The 26,773-nt window shown below is 36.3% G+C and overlaps 1 protein-coding gene across 2 annotated transcripts in view; it reads right to left on the reverse strand.

The window, feature by feature from the left end:
* Window positions 1-22,905, reverse strand: part of lpar1 (lysophosphatidic acid receptor 1) — a 50,938-nt gene extending 28,033 nt beyond the window's left edge. The window contains exons 1-2 of one of the 2 annotated variants that reach the window (XM_058997108.1): window positions 22,506-22,905; window positions 12,812-12,909 (exon numbers count right to left, since the gene is read on the reverse strand). The gene's annotated coding sequence lies outside the window, so the exon portion shown is untranslated. The remainder of the gene's footprint in view (window positions 1-12,811; window positions 12,910-22,505) is intronic. The other variant, XM_034013830.3, reaches the window with a different exon arrangement.
* Between the last annotated feature and the right edge of the window lie 3,868 nt (window positions 22,906-26,773).

The raw sequence follows: 26,773 nt of genomic DNA on the forward strand, positions 1-26,773 counted from the left end.
TCTCAAATAAACCATGGAAAACGCTGCTTATAAAAGTGTATTACTGTAATAGAGAGAGAAAGGATCAATGTTGTTAATCTCCCTCCCAACCAGAAAGGGCGCTGTGTAAGGGTGAGGGTATGCTGCCTCCTAGATGGACCACCTTGATGGTAGGAGGAGCACGTACTCAGGACGACTCCATTGCAGTCAGCTGGGCGGCCCTCTATTGGAGAAACCATGGTGACGCGTTGATTGCAGGGAGGAGTGTGGTGGGTACAAAGGGGAAGCAGCTACGTCAGTACCTACCTCTGCGCTGAGAGAATGAACCACCAGCCGGAGCTGTTCTCATTTTGTTTGGTGTTACGTGCTGTCTATGTTTTGTCTTTACAGCAGAGGAGTAGGAGCGAGGGGCTGCAGCCAGCACAAGCCCCGGAGCACTTCCCTCACAGCACGGCACCAATCACTCACCACAATCCCTGGAATATCAGAGCACAGTTTTCGTGCACGGAGGATCGTGGATAAGGAGTGTTTTTCTTTTGTTATTTTTGGTTATTCTGTTTTTGGACTTTATAAAATAAATCACAGATATTTTGGGAGAATCTGGTTTGGACATTGTAATTATTGCACCACGTCACGCGCATCCTGTCACAATTACAGACTTTTATAGCATACATTTACAAGTAAAAATAATATGCACAGAGCAAAACATTAGAGAGTTGAACAGAACTAACTTGCAATTACTCGGTGTCTGAGCTCCACCCCTTCAGCACAGCTGTACTTAGTCACTCAAGGCAGACAGGCCCACTTCATCCTGTCGTGGAGACTTCAGCCGTCGGCCAGGGTATTGTGCACAATATTCATTGTGTTTTTCTCGTGCGCCCCATTTTCAAATCAAACTAGTAACTGTCACCACATACCTAAAGCAAAAGCTTACATACACCTTAACCCACTCATTTCAAAGTAGCCGCTTTGCATGAGAGGTGCTGTAGCTGGCAAAGAAAAGTGCACAGACGGTGCAGGTCTTGATGATTGACAGTCATTTAAACAAATGAGAGCATTCTAGCGCTGCTTCAGTCAACGAGATCTGTCAGAACAGGGTGAAACTACAGTACTAACGGACCACTGAGATGACTGACAGCGACCCCTAGCCATTCAGAGCTACAGGATTTCTAAATGATTATTTTTGGTAAGAAAATAAAAAACAGCAAGTGGTTCTACCGACGTTTCTCATATTTAAATTTATTTCAGTCAAACTCATATTTTTGGGAATTCAACGTTTAACAACCTTTACCGATTAATATCGAAAAGTAGCAAGTCTACTTATAATCTTCCACTCACTGTCCTCTTAAGTGATTATGAGGACCCTCTCTATATAGTTCCTTTCACACTGGCATGCTCTACCAGGGTCAGGACCCGGTGTCATGCGGGTCAGGTACGAAATTTCACACTTTGTTTGATAAATGTTGATTAGAACAAATGCTTCTACATCCCTGCTGCAGTCTTGCTCATGCTGTGTCTCAAAATTAACAAAAATCTGGCTAAAACAGAATAAACAGAAATGCTCCTTGCGGAAATGAAACCTTCATGCAGGCATGGCTGTTTGTTATTGCGTCAGCTCACAAACGGTCATCAAGAATTTTGTCTTGCTCAACCTGGGGCAAAGAGTGCCAACCCACATCCTAAGGTGGCTCGCTGGAACCCGGATAGGAGTGCCAGTGTGAAAGGGGCTTAAGCCTGCACTGACTTTCATAAAAGGTAATGGCTGCAGATACCGGAATACATATTCTAGCTGATCATTCTGGATGACCCCTTATATCAACAGAAATATTATGCACGTTAAAGTATTTCTCAATTTACATTTTTTATACTTATTTTGTTCATTCAAATGTTTGAACTGAATAATTCAAGAAGGATTTTTTTTTTTAAATATGAAAAGGCAGAAATAGTGGAGCTGCTCCAGAACCTCAGCTCCAGCTCCAGCTCCAGCTCCATGCTCTAGCTTCGCTATGTAAGCTTAAGAGCAGCGCTTTCAAGTTTTACTGGGCTATTTGGCTGACATATTTGACAAGCTCAATGCACTTAACCTTTCTTTGCAAGGTAACCACTGTAACATTTGCATCACACAGGAAAAAGTACACAGCTTTTCCCAAAAACTTGTGGAGTAGCTGTGTGATGTTCTCAAAACCGTCTTCTGTCATTATGGATTTTGGAATGTAGGTCCTGGAAGTTATGTCGGTGAAAACAAAGACCATGGTTGACAAATTCAAAGATAACGCTAATTCAATAATTACCTATTGTAGTACGAATCATGCATGACGAACGCAATCGTTGCCTGTCATCTTCACACAAACTGCAACCAGGCAACAGCGTGAGGAGCAATCTACGCTGGACAGTTTTTTCAAAAGAAAGGACATGTAATTACTGTATTTAGCATGTAAATGTACATTCTTTCCTTTTTCATTTCTTTACTGTTTTCATTTAAACATACCTGTAGCAGGGCGATTGCCCTGCACAGGGGAAATTAGTGTTGGTGTAATTTAAATGTGGAAATGGGTTGGTTTTGTGTGGTTTTTGGAGTTATTATGTTTGATCAAATGTTTGTTTACAGACGGGCGCTCGATTGAGGCTTGCTGCCTGCCTGTCTTGTATGTGTCCTCTGTGCGTTACCATCGTTGGTAGCGTCACATGACCTATTTGTTTACTTTCTGTTTTGTGTTTAATAAATCCTGCGCGTCTGTGCCAGCGTTTCAACTCCAACTCCTCTGTCTTGCAATGCAGTTACCCACACGTGACATGAGTACCTTGTCACAATACCGTTTAAATGTTGATCAATGTGAAGGAATCTTCATAAAATTACTACATATTGATGTTCAATTCAAATTTGCCGTTTTGTGATTATTCTGATACAGAAAATTGCCAAACCCTATTATAGTGAACACCCTGATATAACAAACATTTCTCCATGTCCCAGGGAGGATCGTTATAGTGAAGTTAGCCATAGTTTTACAATTGCTTTCCAAAAATTCAGGAGCAAATCTTGTACTGTAGTTATTTATGTGAGAAAGCATTTTCTGATTAATAAAACTGAAAAAAAATAAAGTTGTCATGTGTTGTTGTCTGAGTGAGACTTGCTATTTTAGATAGAGACCATCAACAGAGTAAGACAACTAAACCAGTACTGGAGAGTTAATATTACAGAATATCATCTACTATATAGTGCCTTTTATTTTTTTCTGCATTATTAAATGAAAAAAAAAAATCAAAATTAACAGATTATATCAATTAATCGAAATTATTAAATCGTATTTGTGTCGTTTATTTAAATAATCGCTCAGCACACCTCTACTCACAACATGCTCTCTTTACTGGCGGGGAAATTTCTCAAACTGCAAGAATCTAATACAGTATTTATGAAAATATGAAAGCTAATTGTATCAAAGGGAAGGTGTGTCATAGCACAAGGGGTGAATACTTATCAGACCCAAGGAGGGAGTTAACTGGAGTCACCCCTTATGCATGATCAGGTCTTAGTAAAAATATAATCCATACAAACAGCTGATGAAGAAAAAGTAAATGTAATTTTTTATGTGTATGACAGAATAACTTTGAGTATATGCTTTCTAACTATTCCTATTGATAAAAATATTAGAAAATTGTTAGCAACCCACAACTGCGAAAGCCTGAAAATTAATAACCACTGTGTAACTGTACCAGTTTCTAGTTCTAAAGAGAATTTTATTTTGTTTCAGAACAGTCTTTGAAGGAAACATCTAAAGTGTTTTTCTGTACTCTTTTTTTCTGTATGCAATAGGAATGCAGAGATAAATACTTTGCTTTCAAGCCTTTCACTTCCATCCTGTCCTACAAACTCTGCATAACAGTTCTAGCTCCCTAACAACTCGTTTACCAACCTCTGCAGCTTGGCCCATGATTGAACCAACATCCCGAAGAAAAATATACATCAATAAATCAGGAATAGGCCATTTCAGTCCTGAAAAGCTATTCTAATAAAGGTACATAGGGATAATTAAATGACTAGGCACAAAGGACTTGGTCGGCGGGTTATTAGGCTCGCTAATTAAGGATATGGATAGAACAACATTAATTGTTCAAATAAGCGTGTTTTTCCAAGCATGTATATTTGTGTGTGATTTTAAACTAATTGCACTGGAAGTTGGTAAAACAATCTGAAAACATTAAAACAGTGCTGTTAAAGCAATTGTGTTTTTGTTGGATGGGTTTCCATTGACGTTAAATGCTGGAAAACAGTTCTGTCAAAGTGAGACACTTATTTTGTAAACTAGTTTTCAAACATACGGAATAGACATTTTTATTTCTACTGTTGTTGCCCTTAGAGACACTTTGAACAGTGACAGCAGATTTAAGACCTGTAGAATTTGGAAAAAAAACACAGTGCTGCTATAATTAAGGTACAGAAATTACAGACAACAAACTGTCACAAATTTGAACTGTTTGTTTTCTATTACAGACTTTAGTTTCACCCCAATTATTTCCTTGTACATTGAACGGATTGGAAAAGGGAATCTACACAAATTCTACTAAATGAACACACGCCCCGCTGGCGCGCAGGATTTATTTATAGATACACAGACTGACTCATGTAACGCTACCTATGTAAATTATTATGATACTCACTTTTTATCGGCTGAATAAATAAAACATTTAAAATGATTGCAATTCATCAAATGTATACTCGAGCAGCCTGATAACCGCCAGTCTTACAGTATGTGCGGCAAATTTTTTAATTTCTGGTGGGTGCCCAGAACAAACAGGAGTATAGAAATACACCTATTGTAATTTGTATATTAATAAATGATGTATTTTTCCTATGAAATACATATTTTTTTTTTTCTTATTTCAACATTTGTTAATTCAAAAACGTTTACTTTCATAAAAAAGTGCCACCAAATGTATTAATATAACAGTGAGTTAACGTTTTTTCAATTTTACAGACAACAATATTTGTGTTTTTATGTTAGAAAAACAGTAATGCATATTGTTTAAAATCAGTACTTAACTTCCCAATGTAGACAGTGCTCACACAGATCATGTTTTACGCCTCACGCAGACAGTGCAGAGCTGCTTACTGCTCAATGCAGAGCCACTTCCTGCTTCATTGGGTCACGGACGACAATTATGATTATCGATAATTTTTCAATGCAATAAATTTATCACTGCAAAAAAATTATCGTGATTATTGATATTATCGATTATTGTTGCAACCCTAAACTATGGCAACTCACGGGGGACATACCACAGTTCATAGAAAAGGCAAAATAAACTGTACAAAAAAAACACTACAAATAAAAGGTGCCATGAACATGCAAGACTCTCGGGGGACGCGTCTGTTCATCTGACACGGGCAGCCTAAATGAGGATTTTTTTTTTTTTTTTTATATAAAATCATGCTGGGGCTTCCTTCTCCCGAAAACAACCCTGCAGTTAAAAATATTTATTAAGACACTCAATACACTAATAAAAAATATGTATTAAAACCTATGAATGTAATAAAAACTACAGTAATCCATCACGTATCCGACTGCAATAGGGCGGATATGTAAAAAGGGAGATAAATGAATCCTATTTTAAATACCATTATACACAGCTGTAACAATTACTGCACAACATTACTGTTTTGACATTCAGCTTTTCCTAGGGAGCTCCCCTAAATCCCTGGTTTAGAAAGATACAGGGTATTAATGCTTGTGACAGACTAGCAGTCTGCTGTGTGGATGCGTGCATTTGCTACTGAGTGACAGACAGGAGATCGAGACGGAGGTTGAAGTTGACACACCCCGCAGGCGAACAGAATTTATTTACATATTGCAGCGCTGAGCTGCGGGGTTTGCAGGGTATAATGAGACAAACAGTTGTGGTTCAAAAGCAGTAGGAAACCACTGTATTTATTTATTTTATTTTTTTTAGCTTTTATGAACAATGGCTCTCATTCCTCTCCTCTCACTCACAAACTCAACCTCTCAACTCTCTCTCAATTCTCCCGCTGCCAGATCCCGCTTCACTCTTTCAAACTGTCATCTCCTCACACACACCCAAGTCCCTCCCCCTTCCTCACTCATTGGTCTAACACTCCCTCTTTCAGCTGTAGTCACACAAGCACCAGAATACACAGAGAACGCTAACAGATCTGAACAAGAATAACACAGTTTACAAACATGCATTTACAGAGTACTCTCATCCCCTTCCCCAGTTCATAATCAGGTCCATTCCATATTGTCCCCAGCTTTTTGAAGCAATGTTGCATTGTTTGCTGACTGACAGAGTTCAAGCATGCTTTAGCAAACGCAGAGCATCTAACGGAGACATTTTATTTACACTGAATTTTCGTGTTGCTGCTCGTGGCTTTTCTCTTTTCAGCCATGCTTGCTATTTCAGTCAGTGCTGTTTTTTCAAACTGTAAATAAACCTGACACTGTGTACAGGGATTAAATAGCCAAGGTACAGTACAGGGGTAATCGCTCAGTAATGAGGTGCAAACTGCTGACTGATCGATCTGTCAAGCTCTTTTACTACAGTAAAGTGCTGGTTTTTATATTGAAATATATGTGAACAGCAAGGTAACAAGGTGAAAACATCTGATTTGTGGATTAGTAAGAGCAATTACTACAGTATAAAGCAATGCGTTTGTTATTTAAAATGTATGTGAATGGCACATAACGAGATCCAAACAGCTGAGTTTGCCCAAAATATACGTGCGTGCTTAACACGGTATCACCGGACACCTTGGATAAAGCTGTCTGCTAAATAAGCAAATAATAATAATAATAAACGATGCCTTTGTTACTGAAGTCAATGGGAATGGCAAATGGCAAACAGCAAACGCTATTTGTCTGATATAAATGGCTGCCCGAAATAACTCTGTATAGTGTACAGTAAGTGGTGACGACTGTATAATTAAGGCTGAGGCGATGCATCAATTAACTATCGATAGTAAAGCCTGTGCATCGTTTTTGTGTAAAGGGTTTAAGCTAAAGATTCTTTTTTATTAAAATTGGGAATCAGAAATTATTTTTTGCATTAAGCGCAGAGCTTCCCTGCTCCCCTCAGGTCTGACTCACTGAATCTGCATGCGATTGAGCTCACCTTCTCCCCCCTGCCCCGCCCCCTGTGAGTGTTTACTGATGGCATTCCATCTGTGCAGGAGTCTTCAAAGTAACAGAGCAAGTTAAGGGTGTTGTGTAGAATTACAAATACTGTATCAACCGAGCTACAAATACAATGCCTTCCGATGTTTGGCAATTACTTTCTAAAGTAAGGTAAAGGAAGTAATGTTTGGGATAAGCAAAGAAGACTATGCAGCGATCTAATTCAAGCATTCAAAATTCTAAAAGGCATTGACAAGGTCGACCCAGGGGACTTTTTCAACCTGAAAAAAGAAACAAGAACCACACGTAACAAATGGAGATTAGATAAAGAGGCATTCAAAACAGAAAATAGGAGGCACTTTAACACAGAGAATTGTGGGAGTCTGGAAGCAACTCCCCAGTAATGTTGTTGAAGCGGACACCCTGGGATCCCTCAAGAAGCTGCTTAATGAGATTCTGGGATCAATAAACTACTAACAACCAAACCAGCAAGATGGGCCATATGGCCTCCTCTCGTTTGCAGCCTTTCTTATTTTCTTATGTATTACTGTGTTTTTTTTTTTATCCATTCATAACGTCGATAAAATCGATGCATCTGCTTTTTTGGAGAATGATATATCAATAGTGAAAAATTAGGCATCGCCCCAGCCTTACTAATAATGTTATAAATCACTTTATAACAGCATTAAAAGGCACTCCAGACGGTGGGTTGACATGATATAACCGCACACTTAAGGGTTAAAGGCACTCTTGCACATCGTGCCTTATAACGGCTTAAGTGTGCGGTTATATCATGTCAACCCACCCCCTGTCGTGCTAAATGCTTCATTATCCAACAGATTCAAACATTATGGCATCCACTCTACAAAGAAACAACAAATCATGTTTAAAAAATAAAAAAAGTCATTTGGGTGTGCTCCTATTCCAACCTAAGTTACAGACTCACAAAGCTAGCTGATGCAATGCTGATTTTTCTTGCAGATTTAAACCCAGCGCATCTGCTTGAGCGATCACACCAACTATTAAGGTGCCTGTTAAGGTATTTTTCCAGATTTCATTAACATTGGCTGAACTTGGCTGCAGACATTTTTGAAATAGGAATCGTCTTTCACAGTACTTAAGTTTATCGTCACCATTGAAAAATGCTACGTTAAAATAAATAAATAAATAAAAAAGCCACTACAGTTTAACCATAATAATATATAACTACAATACAAACTGTATATTATCCTATAGATCCCTACAGAATGGCAGAGGATATTGGTTTAAGTTCAGGGGATGAGTAAACCTTGACATAAACTATGCGTTGTGAACTCACTGCTTGCTTGTTAAAAAGGGAACTTAAAATATTACTTGTTTAAAAATGTGGCTGTAATGACTAAAAGCTTCCATCCACTCAGACTCAAAATGAATTCCGCAGAGGAGAGAGATACTAATAATGATTTAAACAATGTAATACTACTCTATAGAGTAATGGTATAAATAGACAAATTCTGTTGAAGCACCCAATTTTTTCATTGAGCTGCTGCACATGTTATGATTATTATGATTTTATTTTATTTATTTAATTGTATTTATTTAATTTAATTAATTAAAAATGTTTTTACTCCCCTTTTAAATCATAATTAGTACCAGGAGTTTCATTTAAAAAAAAGTCTACCATAACTATCAAACACTCAATAGTCCTAAATTAAATTTAATAATTTCAATGGCAAACATTTCAGCTAGGCTACATGTTGTTTTCAAAATGTTATTAGATGTATTATTTTTTTAGTATTTCTAAAATTTAAAATGTCAACAATTTTCAATAACTTTAACTGAGAGACTTCTCCCCTTCTCCTTACATTTGCCTTTACAGGTTATCTGTACAAAATCTCTATTCCACTTTCCAACTGAGGGTTGTTCTGGAAAACCATGATATCCTACTGGAAAAAAAAGTGATATCCCATCATTATTTTGACATATACCCTGTACAGATACAGGAAAGTTCTTAGATTTCATATTTTGTTAACATAGACTTCAGATTAGTGCTTGCTCGGTAAGAGTCCAATTATGGCAGAGGGGTCTTGCTGGCTTCAAAGTGAACTCAGCGTATGAATGTTTAACATCATGGGAGGTTTGGAAATAACTAGTGCCATACATTTTATAAGAAACATCTGTATGGTTGCTAATGACATCATAGCTAAAACAGTTATATTCTTACACGAACATACAAGATTCATCTGATTTTACTAAATGACAAACGTAACTATGAACACCTATTCAGAAAACATTGTACTTGCATTTTGGAAAGTTACAAATAATGTAAAAAATCTAAGCAGCATCCTGTATTGGTTGATAAACATTCCAATTGTTATTTATTTATTCATTTTTTTAATTTAGTAAAACATTGTAATATATATATATATATATATATATATATATATATATATATATATATATATATATATACACACACACACAGTATATATATATATATATATATATATATATATATATATATATATATATATATATATATATATATATATATATATATATATATATCCCCAATTGTGTTATCACAGCAAAGTAATAGTATGATTGCATATCACAACATATGTTAGAATCACTTTCTCAATTTACCACAAAACCTTTTTCTTCCCCTTTTATATGGAATCTTACTTCTGAAGAGGTTTGTCTCTATGTTAGGATGGAGATGTAAAGCTGTTAGAGGTAACAACCAGACTATTAGGGTGATGTACAATTTAGCATTCAAAATCCACAACGTTGAAAAGATACGCTTTCCTTCTAATCAAAAGGAATGTGCTGCACCTCCACAACCCACTTAAACATTGTACCATGGGGCTGGTAGGGTATATTTCTGTTACTGCTACTCACGTATGACTGTGGTCTGAAATTATTAATCTGTCAGCTGCTGGAAATTGGGTCAGACTGCAGTCAAGGTCTGTTGACAGGGCATCAGAATGCCCCCCCCTCCCCCGATTCATATAATTCAAAACAGATTTGAATTGAAAGTGATCAAAAGTAAGATAAGTGCCAGTCTGCAACCTGTTTGCTTTGAACCCCTGTAAATGTTATACTTTTACAAGTGTTTGCCTACTGTCTTTGGGCTCCAAAGTACACCACTGCTTTTTCAATTCTGTATAACTACCGTAATTGTGGATACATTAAGAGACGCTACACATTTATGAATCCATAACTAAATAATTAATCCATAACTAAAATATTTAAATGTAGAATACACATTGAAACCAATATTCACTTTTATTATCATGCAGAGTTAAAATGAACATTAATGTTTCTGAAATATAGGAAAATATTTACTGGACTAGAAGAGAGTCTTTATACTGTAAACCATAAAACCATAAATCAGCCATAGCAAGCTCAGAGCCAAGCATGTTGTAATCCAGCTGTGCAAAACTTGAGACATAAAACGATATAAGATCAGAGGTTCTCTGTTTACACATCCTATAACATCTGGTGGAAAATGCATCCTGTATGTGGTCTTCACCGTATAAGGTATTACTCCATGAGTGGAAATTTAAAAAAGCTTAACAGAAAGTAAGCGTCAAATTTCTTGAAGTTCCCCACTTACTTTATAGTGTAATAAACAAGTCTGTTTCATTAATTTGCAATGGCTTACTCTGTGGTTACTGCATGCTGTTTAGAGATAATTTATAAAAATTACAGGCAGAGAAAGGAAAATACATGTAACCTTGTAGTTTCTGCAAAATAAACAGTTAGCCAGTTAGTTTACTGGCAAAACTAACATGCAAGATTATAACATAGTTTTTAGCATTTCAAACTATTTCAGGCTTAATAATGCTGTAATAAAACAATACAGTGGCAGCACATTGTTTACAGTACCTATGGAGAGATCTCTGTAGTGAGAAGGACAATTATTTAACACATGGTTATAATTTAAAGTTTCTGTAGATTTCACATCACTCATGAAACATTTAGGCAACCACTTAATTGTTTTCTAAACGATGTGTGACAAGACCAGAGAAAAATAGTTGAATTGTACACCAAATATAAAATATAAAACTTGTTTTTGAATTGCAATATCAGGAAATTAGTTCTTGTTCTGACTAGGTACCATAAGGAGTGTTTGGAACTGCTTGACACACTTCAGAACTATACACAATCAAGATGGCCATCAGTCAGAGTCTTCCACATAATGAGACTACAGGCAAGTACTTGGACCTATGGCTTTTAAATTAAATAACTGCTGCAAGTCAGTAAGATATTGCGATATAGAATAGAAGAGAGAGAGAGAGAGAGAGAGAGAGAGAGAGAGAGAGAGAGAGAGAGAGAGAGAGAGAGAGAGAGAGAGAGAGAGAGAGAGAGAGAGAGAGAGAGAGAGAGAGAGAGGGGAAATTGTTTGGAATACTTTATGAAGTTAACTGTCTGCTTCGCAATTACAAAACATATGTTATATAAAAAATATATATGTACCAACTGCACCTTTTATAGTTTTCTATGGTCTTACCTTCTACACAATGAGACTTATTATGTATTAAGTTATAATGGTGGATATGTGAAAATCTTCAAAATTTTAACTAAAACCTTTAAGGTATTTATGGATATCAACTTTCTGACACCAGACACAATCTTTCTATGGAGGAGTTACTTTCAAAATGTTTTTAATTTAATTGAAAGCCCATGAAACAGCATACAATAACTATTTACATGGTCCTTACCAATGACTACTTTACAATTCAACACAGCCTTCCTTTAACTAAACTTCATCCCTCTGCCAGCTACAAAACAAGGAACGTACTGTACATTCAGGAGACTATTCGTCAAATGTTACAACGTTGCTGTTTTTTACAATTAAGTTCTTAGATCATGCAAGTGATAGGCACAGCCTCACTTAAGTAGCAATTATTTGATACGTTATCTAAGTCTTCGGTTCATACTGACAAACATGTGTGGATATTTAGGGATATTACTTGCAGAACAGTGGCCTATTTGTCTGACCTTCAAATGCATGTAATGCTGGTACTGACTGCTGGAGAACCAACACTAGTCAACAATTCTAACTTTTAGCTAGAAAAACAAATTTCAAGCCAAATACAGTTAAAACATTGTATATACTTCTATAGCTAGTTTTTTTTCTAACGCATGTTTTACTGCATGCAGCACAGAAAATTCTGGCCTTCGTGATTCAAAAAAAAAAAAAAAAAAAGCATGAATAAGCGTAATATCCTTTCAATCCAAGATCAATTTCAGCATTTCTGTCTGGCCTGGTGTGGCGGCAGACCTTACAACACAATGAAATCATTGTTTAGCCACCATCCTGTCCCAGAATCATGAAACTTGACTTTGTTTTACACTGCCTGTAAAATTGCCACTTCACATCAGTGTGAACTCCCATTGGAGTTGTGTGCAAGCAGTGAGTAAGGTTTACTTCAAAAGGGTTCTCACTTCACAATTACCTTCACAAATTCTTGCCAATTGCTTTAATGACATGGACTCTAACGTACAGAATCCTAGTTGGGCCCTTTCCTCCTAAAACAAGTGGAAGTATCCAGATTAACAGGCCCTCAGGCCACTTCATAAAGCATACTTTAGGAGTGAATGAGCTGGAAAGGCACTCTGAGTGCCGCATTAATCCAAATCATACATTTACTACGTGGCATAACCGGGACACAAAAGAAATACAAGTAAAATAATAATGTAATGCATATATTATTACTCACTTCTGAGCTGATCCAGTCCCGATTAGGTAATGTAATTGTATGTAAAAATAATGTGATATCTTGTAACAATTGTAAGTCGCCCTGGATAAGGATGTCTGCTAAGAAATAAAATAAAATAAATAAATACATACATACATACATACATACATAATAATAAAAGCTTGGGCAAAAAGACTAAAAGCTTGAATGGCTCAAACTGCTATGCTAATTACACACACAGATATAGGTAAACTGTAACTGTGACATACAAACAGATGGTCAGACAGACAAACAGCCTCTATTTAATCACATTTTCAAATACTAGGCCTCTATTCTGATAAATAACTTGCAGAAAGAAAGAGAAAGTTTCATCAAAATTGGATTGATGATTTAATAGATAAATGTACAAACTCTAAAATGCAACACACATATACAAATATGTCGGCCTCCACTCTATGCTAGGATATGCATTTCCCGGCATGGGATAATACTAGAATATAAACTGCTCAAAACATGAAATGCTTTATAAGCAAATTGCCATACTGTAGCCTGTTCTGATTCTGGGGAACATCAAGACCAGAGAAAGATATGTATAAACATAAGAAACATCGTGAACAGGGGTGCACCAATAAGGATTTTCTTGACCAATACCGATAGCCGATGGTTATCGACACATATCGGCAGATACCGATAGGATGCCAATAATAATAGATGCAGGTAAGTTATTGTAAACTACTAGAACAAGACAGGGCAAAACTGTACTACAATTATAAATGTTAAATAAACTGATATCATTTACTTGATTTATCACAAAAATGAACAGGTATTATTTACTTGTTGCATTTACTTCCAAAAGTAAGTACTGTACAGCAGAAAAGAAATGTAGCCTACGCAATGTCACCTACAACATTTGTTAAATTCTTATTTTAAGCATGCACTGCTTAAAAATGCAGCACAACTTAAATTGTTCACTTAATGAAAAACAAAAAGATGTAAAAAATATCCGGTTACAAAAATTCAGTCAAACTTTAATTTGTTACTTAACAAAAGACAGCACAGTAATCAATTCCTGCTTCAAAATGCTGCCGAATACAACCAGAACCAATGCAGATTAAGCAAGATAAACAACAATTACAAAAGGTAATTTTGAAGTACATTGTGTAGTAATAATAATAATAATAATAATAATAATAATAATAATAATAATAATAATATAAACCATCAATGTTACTTAGGATTCAACCTATTTGTTATTATTTTTTTTTTTTTTTTTAAAGCGTCAGAATAATCTACTCACAGTTCACCATTGGATTTAATGTAGCATCATGTCTGTTCTGCTGCACACAACTCACTATCCTATTGCTGTCTTCAGATATTTAAAAAAAAAAAAAAAAATCCAAAACTCTCTTTTGAGACATATTTACTGCAGGATGATCACACGTTACAGAGCACTGGGAAAAGGACTGTCTCAGTGTTCTTACATCATTAGTAAGCTAAAAGAAATTCAAGCATGAATAGCCGTGTATATTAAAATTGGCTAAAATAACAAAAACTGCTGACAGCCAATTGTGTTTTGTTTTTTCTTTATAAATCCGTGCCATGTTGATACCATGTTGGCTACCAGTTATCAGTGCACCCCTAGTTCTGAATTAGGACATTTTCTGTTCAAAAGTACAAACAGAATTATTTTAGTTTATTAAAAAAAGGCCTTTGTTCTGTTATGCAAGTCTTTGCTAACATCTCCCTGGATTCAGATATTGGGATCAACCTTCCTATTTTTTATGTTTCATATTCTGTAACTAGATCTGTCGTTAAGCAAAAAAAAAGTAAAACTCTTTCCATATGGAATTCATGACGCCTCCCTTGACCTCTCAGTGACAGGACACAGAAGACAAGCTACTCATAATGCCAGAAGAGGCACAACAACAACAACACACTCCCCCTACTGGGTGACCCTGGACCCCCATACATATAAGCCTCTTTGAAAGAAGTTTGACATCTTTTCAGATATCTTTAACACATTGCAGAACACTAGGTCCCATGCTGTCTGTGCCTGCTGAAAAGCTTGCCTAATATAAACAGGAGACATTTTGAGAGTTGCCTTTGTACTGCTTACATTGGAAACACATGGTATCCAGACTATGTGATTCCATTCAAGAGTGAGGACCAATTTCTTTCAAAATGTTTTCCATTCCCTGCACCCCCCCTCGCCGACAAAAAAAAAGGAAACGCAGGGAGCTGTTGTGGACATCTTTATAATAATCAGCATAGAAAATGACAGGTTTTATGCAAACATTTACCTTTATGTCAAACAACAAGTACAAGCAAGGGCAAATGCAAATTGCTTGAACAGAAAAATAGAACACCATACCATAACAACTAGTTTTATAACTATAACATACGCACTCCCACATCTCTACAAATAGTGTTACTAAGCCTACAAAAGTCCCTGAGAGAATCATTGAGTAATTACTTCAAAACACATTACTTCAGCGTTCTCTTTCATTACTGCCAGTAAAATAATATATAAATATTTGTTCCACAATACTTCCACGTCTAAATTGAAAAAACAATGAATACATATCCACCATGATCAAGCTCTTCAGCAGTGTGTGTACGTGAGTGAGTGAGAACCAAAACCAGGGTTAGATACCAGAGTGAGTAAGCAAGTCGAAACCGCCGACAGCCAGGCGAGTAGCTGGAGTTCGTTTATTATTGAACAGAGAAGGTTAGTTCAGAGATTGGAGATCCCACAAAAGTTTTCGTACACTGTATTGTATGTACTCTGTGTACTACAATTGCTGGTAGTGTCACGTGAGCTGTTCAGTGTGTTGATATGCAAATAAATCTTGTTCACCTGCAGACGTATCAACTTCAACCTTCATCTCGATCTCCTGCCTGTCACTCAGCAGCAAATGCACACAACCATATGGCAGACGGCTACCCTGTCACAAACATTAATACCCTGTATCTTTCTAAACAATGGATTTAGGGAAGCTCCCTATGTAAATGTTCTACAATCAGCATTTTCCAGATAATACATATAAAACATATACTTTAAGTATTACTTGTCACATTTTTGATGATAATCTTTTTTTCTTTTTTAGTTAAGCCATACTTTAGACGTGATTAAAAAAAGTGGCAGACAGAAAGTGAGAAACCATAAAACCACCCAAAGAAAGTCAAAACATTGTTCAAGTTGATTAACTGTTAATGCACTTTAGAGGTTTGACTGCACAAAGTCATCTAGTTTCTTTCTTGGTAGACATCCAATCTGTTACCAGCCTTGCTGCCAAACAGTCTGCATTTTAATATGCAGCATAAAATGTTTCTCATGAAGAAAACATTTCAAAGCAAACAATTCTGCCACACAAAATATATAATTTACTGTGTGGAGTGATAAATATGTCACACTGCTGTTCTGAACAGCTGCAACAAGGATACTGGTTTATCCATGCAGAAAACCGTATTCGTCATGGTTCTCTTCTGTCAATAAATAAGGAGGTTACAGGGCAGGGGCCTAGTCTTTAACCTCATTTACCTCATTAACAAGTGCTTAAAATGTCAAGGTAGTCTCTTAATGTCTTTTAACCTACATGATATTGCTATTGATTTGACCATTAGAATAGTCCCCAGTGGGTATCATAGCTATGGCTTGGTTTGTGGCAAGCTCAAACCATAGACATGCAAGTCTTTTAATTGCCTGAGTGAGTCCCACCAAACCCGACCCCACTGATAAGATTAACATGCTTTTGATCTTTGGGACACTACTTTTATATCCACTGTACTTCTAAACAACAAGTCTGGGATGACGGCTCCCTGTGATCTTGGATCATAGTTTTCACACATTAAACATTTTTCAAAGACCCTGTTGGATGCAGAGAAGTGCAGTAGTTTAGCATTACACATGTTTTAAATTTGCATTTTTAGCCATTTGTTTAGAATGAAGTGTGCTAGACTTGGTGGATCAAACAGTCTGCTGTCCTGGAGAGTTTAGGCAGGGGAAGAGGTGAACTGAGCAATGAGTATAATGTGTTATAAAACAAGGAGACAGCATACTGTTAAAATATTAGCAATGTATTCCATCAACAGTGAAATGGTGTGTGTGTGTGTATGTATGTATGTATGTATGTATGTATGTATGTATGTATGTATGTATATATATATATATATATATATATATATATATATATATATACACACACACACATACACACACACACTCTATACATACAGCAAAGTTTGTTCTTTGAAAAGAAAAACACAACCCCCTCACCCCTCATCTCATGTCATTAGACAGCTCATTTTTCCTCCCCCAAAAATTCCAAAACCCTAAAAAAAAAAAAAATACTGTCCTAAATTCAGTGTTTTTCCTAGTTTAAAATTAGTTTTCACCTTCAAATCTCCTGTTTAAATGAGAGACAGAAAATTGATGCCATCAGGACATTTATTTTACTAGATAATGTTATGTGAAAGTGTAAATCCCCATTATAACTTCTTATATCACTGAATTGCTTGAGAGACTTTGGGTTCCAAAACTCCATACAAAACATGACTCCCCCCCCCCCCCCCCTCCCCCCCTCCCCCCTCCCCCCTCCCCCCCTCCCCCCCTCCCCCCTCCCCCCTCCCCCCCTCCCCCCCTCCCCCCCTCCTCCCTCCCCCAACGTAACCTGAAGGTACTAGACAAGCTAAAGGTTTGTCCCTCATAAGAAGCAGGATGGACAATGCGTCACTATTTACAAGTTCCATTTCAGCAAGCATATCCTGTTGGTAAGACTAGTCTATTACATAAATATACATTCCCTTCTGGAATATTTACACGATAACCCCAACAAAGGTTCTACTATCCACTTTATTCTACATTGCCATATCAAACAGACACTTCATTTCTCATAGGAGACAAGCAACAGATTGCACATTTGATAACCCGGTATACCAACCCAGATAGTTGTCTTTTAGCAAAAAAGGCATAAATCCATGGTTTGTATTTATAATTGATCCCATAAACACAAAAAAAAAACCCACAAAAAAAACTCTTGTTTCTTGTAGGAATTACAGGGACCTTTCCTTTTGGCTTACATAGTGCAGTTAGTCTACTAGTCTACCTTAATTACATTTAACTAGCCACTAAAGGGTCAAAAAACTAAGTAATGTGGAAGTGGTGTACAAGGTGTCATCAAAAGTCAAAACTGCCAGAATCTGACATCCCACAGATCAATTCTACCACTGTCACCAAGTTAAAATCAATCAAAACAAAAAATGATACTCTTACTACATGAAAATGGTTGTTTGCTTCTTTTCCAAACACATATTGAAGGGGTAACATGATAAATGAAACACACACTAATGGTATCAACTTTCTGTACATCAAAACCTAACCACTCTGACAACTAAGTCAACTCAGTTGATATTGCAGGACTATATATTGCACTCATAAAAAAATATATTTTAGTTACATGGGAGAGACTGTGTAGCAATAAACGCACCTCAATCAAGTAATAAAATGTAATATCTTTTATCTGCTCAAAATGACATCCCAATATCCAGTGTATTGTACAGTACAGTAGGGGTGGGTATTGCGACTGAGGATCTGTATTGCAGATAGTCTTTAAAAATAACTGTAAAAACAATTAAAATTGCACTGATGCAGTTCTTAAATTGGTGACGAATAAAAAATAACTGAGCGTTTGTGTAATTCATAATTTTATTGGATGCTGAGCTCCAGATAAGATCTTGCAGCACTGATCAAGTGGGGGTAACCTAAAAGTCCCATGCAAGACACATGCATTACCTATTAAGTGTTACCTCAAGAGCTTTATCATTTTGTAAAGACAGCAATAAACTAAATAGACTCACATGCAGAAATACATCTTTTCATAACTATTGTACGTAATGGGGCGTACTTTAAATCAAACAGTGGTGGTATTCACATCTGATGGGGTTTAGATCAATTGAATAAACCACATATCACTTTCCACAATCCACAAATGTAGCTGCGGTAGTTTTGGAGCTATGTGCTAAAAATTGCTAGACAAATGAGATAACCTTATTCTGAGATGAGACCAATGAAGCTCTAAATGGGTTGATGTTCAAAAATGTCACATATTTAGGGCACCTGACACTCGGTTTTAACCGATAAAAACCAATACCCCCCGGATGCAAAAAAAAAATTAAATTGGTGTACAGCCAATATACACTGGAAATGGTTACTCAATTCACTTTGACTTTACCCACTTTGCAAATTTAAAAAAAAAAACAACCTACTACAAAAAAGTGCAGCTGGGAGAGACTCCACTTGCAAGACTTAAAACGAAATTAGGAATGGAGGCTTGTTCGCAGGACTTAAAGCTGTATTACAATTTAGATACGGAGGATTTAAAACAGAATTGAAAATTGTGGCAAAATGTAAAAAATGCCGACAGAAAAACACTCCAGAAGAATGTGCTCGTGACCACAGGGTTTTCAGTTGTGGAAGACAGCAAAGGAAAGAACGTACAACTTAAGTGTGCAAGTACTGTCGAGTTACGATACATGTTTTGACAGAACAAAAATGCCCAAGCATTTTGGAAAGTAACCAAAAACAACAATTTCATACACTATATAAAAAAGCAAAAGCCCTGAAAAAATAGACATAAAACCCAAATAGCTAAAAATAAGCACTGAAAAATGAATAAAAATAGAATCCCTACTTATATTGTACTCACAAATTTACTTCCATCCATCTGAAACAGCATGATTCACAATTACTTCAATCATGTGATACGTGATCTGTTGACAACCATCAACAGATCAACTGTCACTTTTCTACTCAGCTAGTCACTGTTACTACCCCTAATACTGTAATCACTGTAAAACGTCAGACTTCTGTACAAATGACAAACGTACAACAAGATTCAAATGTGCAACTGCTCTTTTCCCAATTGGTATGCTAGACTTATAAACCATGGTAAAATATACTGCAGATAGGGGCAGGGTGGAGCAGACGATGGGTCAAATTGTCTTTCACATCTTGTGGTCTTGGATTGGATTTGGCTAAACTGACAAATGAAAATGGAGTTGGCAGTCAATGTAGCCCACGGTGGACAGTAATTCACAAAACTCTGAGACCCTAGCACTGAGCAGACAAGGACTGGATTGGCATGGAGACTAAACATCCCACAAGGAGCTGGTCCCACTAGAACAGGAATTAGCATGACGACCAAGCAGCACTGGCACCTCAAACTTCCCACATGCCAAAGCAAATAACACAGACACAAATGCTCTGGCCTAATCAGTATACGCACCATAAAACCATACAAATAGAGATGGAGAGGTGTGTCTCTGCAAAAACGTGTATAGTGTGTGTGTGTGTATATATATATATATATATATATATATATATATATATAGATAGATAGATAGATAGATAGATATTTTAATAAACTTCAGGTTTATTATTTGCATTTCTGTAATGGCCCCCAGTTGGATAACGCTGCATTCAGAAATGTCTGACAACTTAATCCCCTTTCATACCGGCATGATCTACCCGTGTCAGAACCTACCCGGGCAGGACCCAGCGTCATGCGGATCAGGTATGCGATTTCACACTGCTTTTGATAAAGCAGGGTTGACCTGGGTGACAGACACAGGTACACTTATGTATGCTTGTTACAGATGCTTCCATCCAAGCTTCTCTGGATTGAACCGTCAGCCCAAATGTTGATTAGAGAAAACGTTTCTTCATCCCTGCTGCAATCTGGCTAAATAGAATAAACAAAAACTTTCCTTGTGGAAGTGAAACCTTCACGCAGGCGTGGCTGTTTGTTATTGCATCGGCTCACAAACGACTGTCAAGCATTTTGTCTTGCTCAACCCAGGTCAATGCGTGTCAACCCATATCCTGAGGTGGGTCACCCAGGTTTCATACTATGCAGGATTGTGACCCATCACCCAGTTAGCCAGGACCCAGGTCCAGACCCGGGTAGGAGTGCCAGTGTGAAAGGGGCTTTAGAAGTAATAATGCCAGACTTATAAACTAAAATCACTGCGTGAAAATTACACAGTAGTTAAAATATGCACCATCCACAGGGGGGGATTTAAAAATAAAACAATAATAAATTAACATGGTCCAAAACAACAACAAAAAAACACCCAATAAAAAAGAAAGACTTAACATCAGTGTTTATTGAGCATATTAAAACAGTTTAGGGATGCTCTGTTTATGAAGGGTTAAATGATGTGCAAGCAAAAGACATTGTTATAGCATGTTGTTGTAACCCTTTAAATGTTTAAAACAGTTGATGAACTGAAACCACAATGAACTGTTGCCATTTGGGCACAAAATCGACAAAAAATGAATACCTCAATTTGTGTGGAAAAATGCTATACACTGTATTTTAATTAGGCCGTGGCTTAACTCCCAATATATTAATTAAAACAAAATAAATCTCAGTTCGTTTGGTGCACAAATTCTCCAAGACAATTGTCGTAAATAAAAATTCCAGAACGGTTTTCAAGCTTGAACTAGCCTCTGCCAGTTTTGCTTTAACACCTTTTCTGGGATTAGGATATAACCCGTCCGGGGACTAATGTCTACCTCAACACAGGAAAACAGTTGTCGTGGGCATTCTCTATCAGCATCAGTCCAGTTGTTGCAATTTAAACTGCAACAAAATCTACCTTTTAAATCTATCATTTTATCTAAAGCCATTGACATTGGTCGTGCGCTTTGTATCGAGTCTAAAATGTCAAAAATATAATTACTTAAATTATATGAATTCCATATTTCAATTAATGAGAAGAAAATATTTTAGCACTCTGTGTACTGATGTGTTTCACAACATGCAACCTTTTGTTAAGGTTAATGGCACAGCGTCAGTGTTTTACAGAGGCAGGATAAATATTATATAAATACAAAACCACAATTCAACCCTAATGCTATAGCAAAAATAAATACCGAGGAAAAATGCACACAATAAGGGTTACATAATACTCAAAAACAACGAATTTCTAAATCAAAAAGCCTATTGCGAAAAAAAAAAACTTGGCATCTGTTTCATGTTATAATGTGATCACTATAATTTAGGAGGTCAGCGCCAAACTTCCTTTCCTTTCTTTACACCTCACTCCACCCAAACCAAAAGTGATTACACTTCCTAAAATACTGTAAATTAAGCAAATCCATAAGAAAAGGGAAACAATTCTGGCAAGTGTCATATTAACAGCAACTCAGCAACTATCCAAATATACTCTTCAATTAAACAGTTTACCTTTTTGTGAAAAGTCCGCTTATGCTTGAGTTGTGCGTCATTTTGCTTTAAAAAAAGAAAATCAACTAATAATAATAATAATAATAATAATAATAATAATAATAATAATGTTTAAAAATCGTTGCAAAAAAGCACTAAGCTTTGAATTTAAGGTTCTGAGCTAATTAGTTTCCATTATCACGGTTTTCAATGGCACACAACTTCAAGTTCCAGAATTCATTCTGAATGCAAAGTTATGGATTTTACCCGTTGATTTCAAATTTGCACTGCCATTAGTGGTTCAAAACGCACTAGAATTTACACTGATCTATTTTCAAGCAGTGCACACACTTCAAGTCATGGATATAACTACTTTACTACAAGCAAGACGCTCAGGTGCCACATCTTTTCTATGGTTACTCCTAAAGCCAAAACTGACGCGCGTGGAATCACTTTGCCTTTGTAACCGTATAAAATAATGTGTTTACCTGCTGAGACAGTATGCCACAATCCTCACTTGAACAGTATTTCCAGAACTGAAAAAGAAAATAAACTTTGTGTTGTCTTTTTTTTTTTTCTTAAAACTTTCCCAAACTGTCACTTGCTGGTTTCTTCAAATTTAGACGCACGAGACGTGACAGGAGCATCTTATTTCCAAAGAAACAATGTTGATTGGGACTGCAGCGCATAGACTATGAATCGAATGGATTTAGTATTGACTGCGTGATTTCATCAGCAGAGCCTCTTTTCCTCTCTCTGACCAGCGCTTTCAGCTTCTGCACTTCTGAAGCTCTGTGCCACTCTGCAGCGAGGGCTGCTGTCTGCCAGTGACGTCACCTCCTTCAGTCAAATCAGCCGCCAACACACACTCGCCTCACTCCCAGTCAGTCGATTTCTTAATTGCAAACACATTGGCAGCTGCAATGATTTTTTTTCAGAGAGAAAAACACAAAATAATACAAACCCGTGAATATATATATATCTCCATATCCTACACGCTTAAACCAAACAATCTCCACGTTTTCGTTAAGCCAGGAACAGTCAAAATATTAGGTTGCCAGAAAAAAAAAAAGTTCCACATGTGCAAACATTTTTACCAGCAGTTTGTAAGAGTCATAAAAACTAAACTGGACTTTGTAACTTTTAGGCCGAACTAGTTGCAGTGAAACCTTTGAGTTTAATTTTCTTACCGCGTTAGAATTGACATGCATGGTGTGATATAAAATGAGTCGGTGATTTCACAATAGTTTCGCTACAGTAGGCTATCTTTATAACTATCTGTACAGTTCTATACTGAAGAACGAGATGTTAAAGATGCGATCAAAGAACAATGTTTATCTAAAGATAACGTTTTCTTTAAGCGGTATCCATCAACAAATCAAGCCATGTCAGGTTATTTATTTATTTACTGAATATCTAACAACGGGCATTCCAGACCACTTCGACTAACGTCTGTTTGGCAGTCTGTGTTTCATTAGTTTCATAATCATGTAAACAGAGTCGTTCTGATGCCTATAAACCACAAAAAAAAAAAAAAACTATTCAATCTTGAAATGTCTTCAGCGGGGATCAGTGGGGAATGTCCAAAATAAAATATTTTTTGTTAAAAAAAAAACTAAAAAAAAACTGCTTTCAAAAACTACAAACGACAAGGCTTTCTAAATTCAACAACCGTGAAAGAGTTTTAGATACTGGTACCTGCTTTCTAATGCTAAGAACTGTTGGCAAGAAAAATATTACTTTAATTTTTATAAAATAAGTGTCTTTCCCAGTGTACATTGTTTTCCCCTTGAACGTTAATGTCTAGCATGACTTACCCAATTAACATATTTTGGCTTTCATTTGTCTCTTCAGTTTTTAGAGTTTCCTTTTAAAATGTAGTTGTCTTCAGATTTTGTGAATTTAGTGCTCATGAAAGGTGAGGAACAGTGGGGCTGGCTGGGGTTGGGTACAGTTCCTGCAGGCACCATGGGAGCTTCCCTTCAAAGCTCAAAGAGCACACTTTAAACCTGACCAAACACCCCACTCAGTACGGGGGTCTCTGAAGCAGAGTCCTCCAGTTCTGCAGAATGTTACCGTAATGTGGTTTGTGGTGTGGATAATCAACTGGGGGGTAGTTAAAATCACCAAACTCCTGTCACTCAACCCCAGGCGTCTAAAACAAGTGGTGGGGAAAAAAGTGAGAAGCTTGTACCATGTTGAAGCCTGTAAGCAAATGAAGTTGAAAACTATTGAATATGATTCTACTGTATACAAGCACGTTCCAACTACCAATTTCACTTCCAGCACCACTTGTTCCTGCACCCCTGGATTGGAGGCTACTTCTTGGTAACTGGTTTTGATTTGAAACTATGCATTAGTTAGTAGTTACTAGTTCTTCCACATAAAGTAAAAGTAGATCACTGGTTAATGTTGACTGGCAGAACTACTGGAGGTTCCATCTTAGGGAACCATGTTTTGCCATAATTTGATTAAACTGCATTTATTATGAGAGCTTGGTGGCTGGTCATGGTGACCTACTTTTACTGGTACTGATTAATTTATGGTGTTATTATTATTACCCTTAGTGGGAGTCATGTATGTTAATTACATCCTTGTTTTCTTACTGGATTTATCCTTATATATGTGAGATACCTACATCATTTTATACACTTTCAAAATTACAGATATGTAATATTCATCTAAAGTTTGCCATTTGTTATATCCTCTGTGTATTACCATATGTATACACATTGGGTGTTATTTTCCTCCACAAAGTACATGTGAAAATATGACTTCAACTTGCCAAATCAAATAAACTAAACAATTTGAAATGAAATCAACAAACAAAGTTAGGAATTTCAACCAATCTTTAAATAATATAATATTATTAGTTTACTTAGGTGTACCTTGGTTAAAATATAGTAAAGTGCAGTAAAGCATAGTTGAGTATGGTCAGTCTCAATTATGTAATTATAAAACTATGGATATTGAAACTTTGGGTAGCTATCTGAAAATAATCTGGTCCTGCTTAATGTGATATAGAAATTATTTAATGATATACGTTTGTGACAGACAAGGAGGATTTTAATTGCTTTTCTCTCCAGTTCAGGGGTGTTTATGCTATATACAGATTTTTTTAAGAAGAATGGTGGGATAATATGACAGTTGTATCTGATTTTGTGTAAGTAAAGTATGTTTTTAATAGCAAACAGTTAAAATACTATAGGTGTAACAGTCTGTCTAATGACGAGGCCAAGTGGCAACACCCTCTGTTAGAAAACTATTTAAAGCAGGCCAGCGCTGGCAGCTATAGTAAGGCTGTACTGTATTTGGAGATTTGGTTTAGTGGTTAACCTGATTTCCATTTTCTGTTTACTGAATATCATTGAGTTGACAATGTTATAGCAAAGAAGGGAAATAAAGGAAAGACCCATAGTGCAAAAAGAGACTTGCTGACATGAACAATGTTGTTAAAGTCCCAGGATGTGACTGTATTCAGAGTGGGTTTATTGAAGTGAGTGTGGCATGAAAGTTTAGGCTGTGACCTTTGCAATTGCCTCTGACCTCGACCACAGAGCAAAGTGAAGAATCTTGGGACAAGCTGTACGATACTGCAGACGCCATCAAGGTTAGGAACTGTGTGTGGGGTGATGGGGGAGGCACAAGGACTTTTATTTATTTACTTATACTATATCTTACACAAACACAACTAATTCAACAGTCACTGATGATTGAGAAAACATAGGACAAGTCTCTTATCTGTGTACAAAATTAGTTCCCTTAACTAACCAAAATAAGCATAAATTTGCCTAAGAAATCAATTGTATTTCTTGCTAGATATTTATATGAAAACTGACTGATTTACAACTGATGTTTATTTTCATAATTTTCTTTGAATAACCACTGAACAGCATACTGTATTAGTGCTACAGTGTAAATAACTATTAAACACTCAATAAGACTAAGAAAAACTTTTAGTCCAACATTTGTTAAAGATTTTTCTTTACAGTTTCTTGACAATTTATTTTAATGATACCACGTTGTATAAATAAGATGCAAAATAAAACCATGTCAAATGGCTACTTATAGTATATTGTACATTACCAAGATTATGCTTCCCTTTCATAACCTAAAAAGAACAGTTCTGTGAAGATTCCAGACAGGCTTGCAGTCAAGTTTAATTTCATTGCTTTCAAAAAAAAAAAAAAAAAAAGATTAAAAAATGCTTCTAAAATATTATGTAACCTGATTGTTTTCATTACTATCAACATTAAATAAATAACATGTATTTATTTTAAAGCAAAACCCTTTTTATTTTCTGTAGATGTTATCGGTAATAAAAAAAAAAAGTATGTGGAAAATGGAGCTAAAGCAGAGCTTAAATGTAACGTTAGTAACACAACCCCTTCACAAAGTAACACACGGTAAATGTTCATACTTTTCTTATGGTTGGATTTTCCAAGTTAACTATAGCTATCTGTGCTTTGCCATACTTGCCTGTGCCTTTCTGTTCTTTACTACACTTCTGCTAAATAAGCAAATAATAATATTACTAAAAATAATACTTTGATGTGACATTAACATTATGAACCTTTCCCCTTATACAGTATATTAAACAGGTTCACTTTTGAAATGTGCTTTATGCCTCTTTATTAGTTGTAGGTCAGTTATAGTACCATCAGGGAAATCCTTTGTGGCAGCAGTTTGAAGTTGTAATTTGGTTGTTCTTTCAAGAAGATTTAAAAAATGGTCAGCATGATTTGCAAGTTTCAAT

The sequence above is a fragment of the Acipenser ruthenus genome, chromosome 2 (genome assembly GCF_902713425.1).
Source record: "Acipenser ruthenus chromosome 2, fAciRut3.2 maternal haplotype, whole genome shotgun sequence".
Taxonomy (NCBI): domain Eukaryota; kingdom Metazoa; phylum Chordata; class Actinopteri; order Acipenseriformes; family Acipenseridae; genus Acipenser; species Acipenser ruthenus.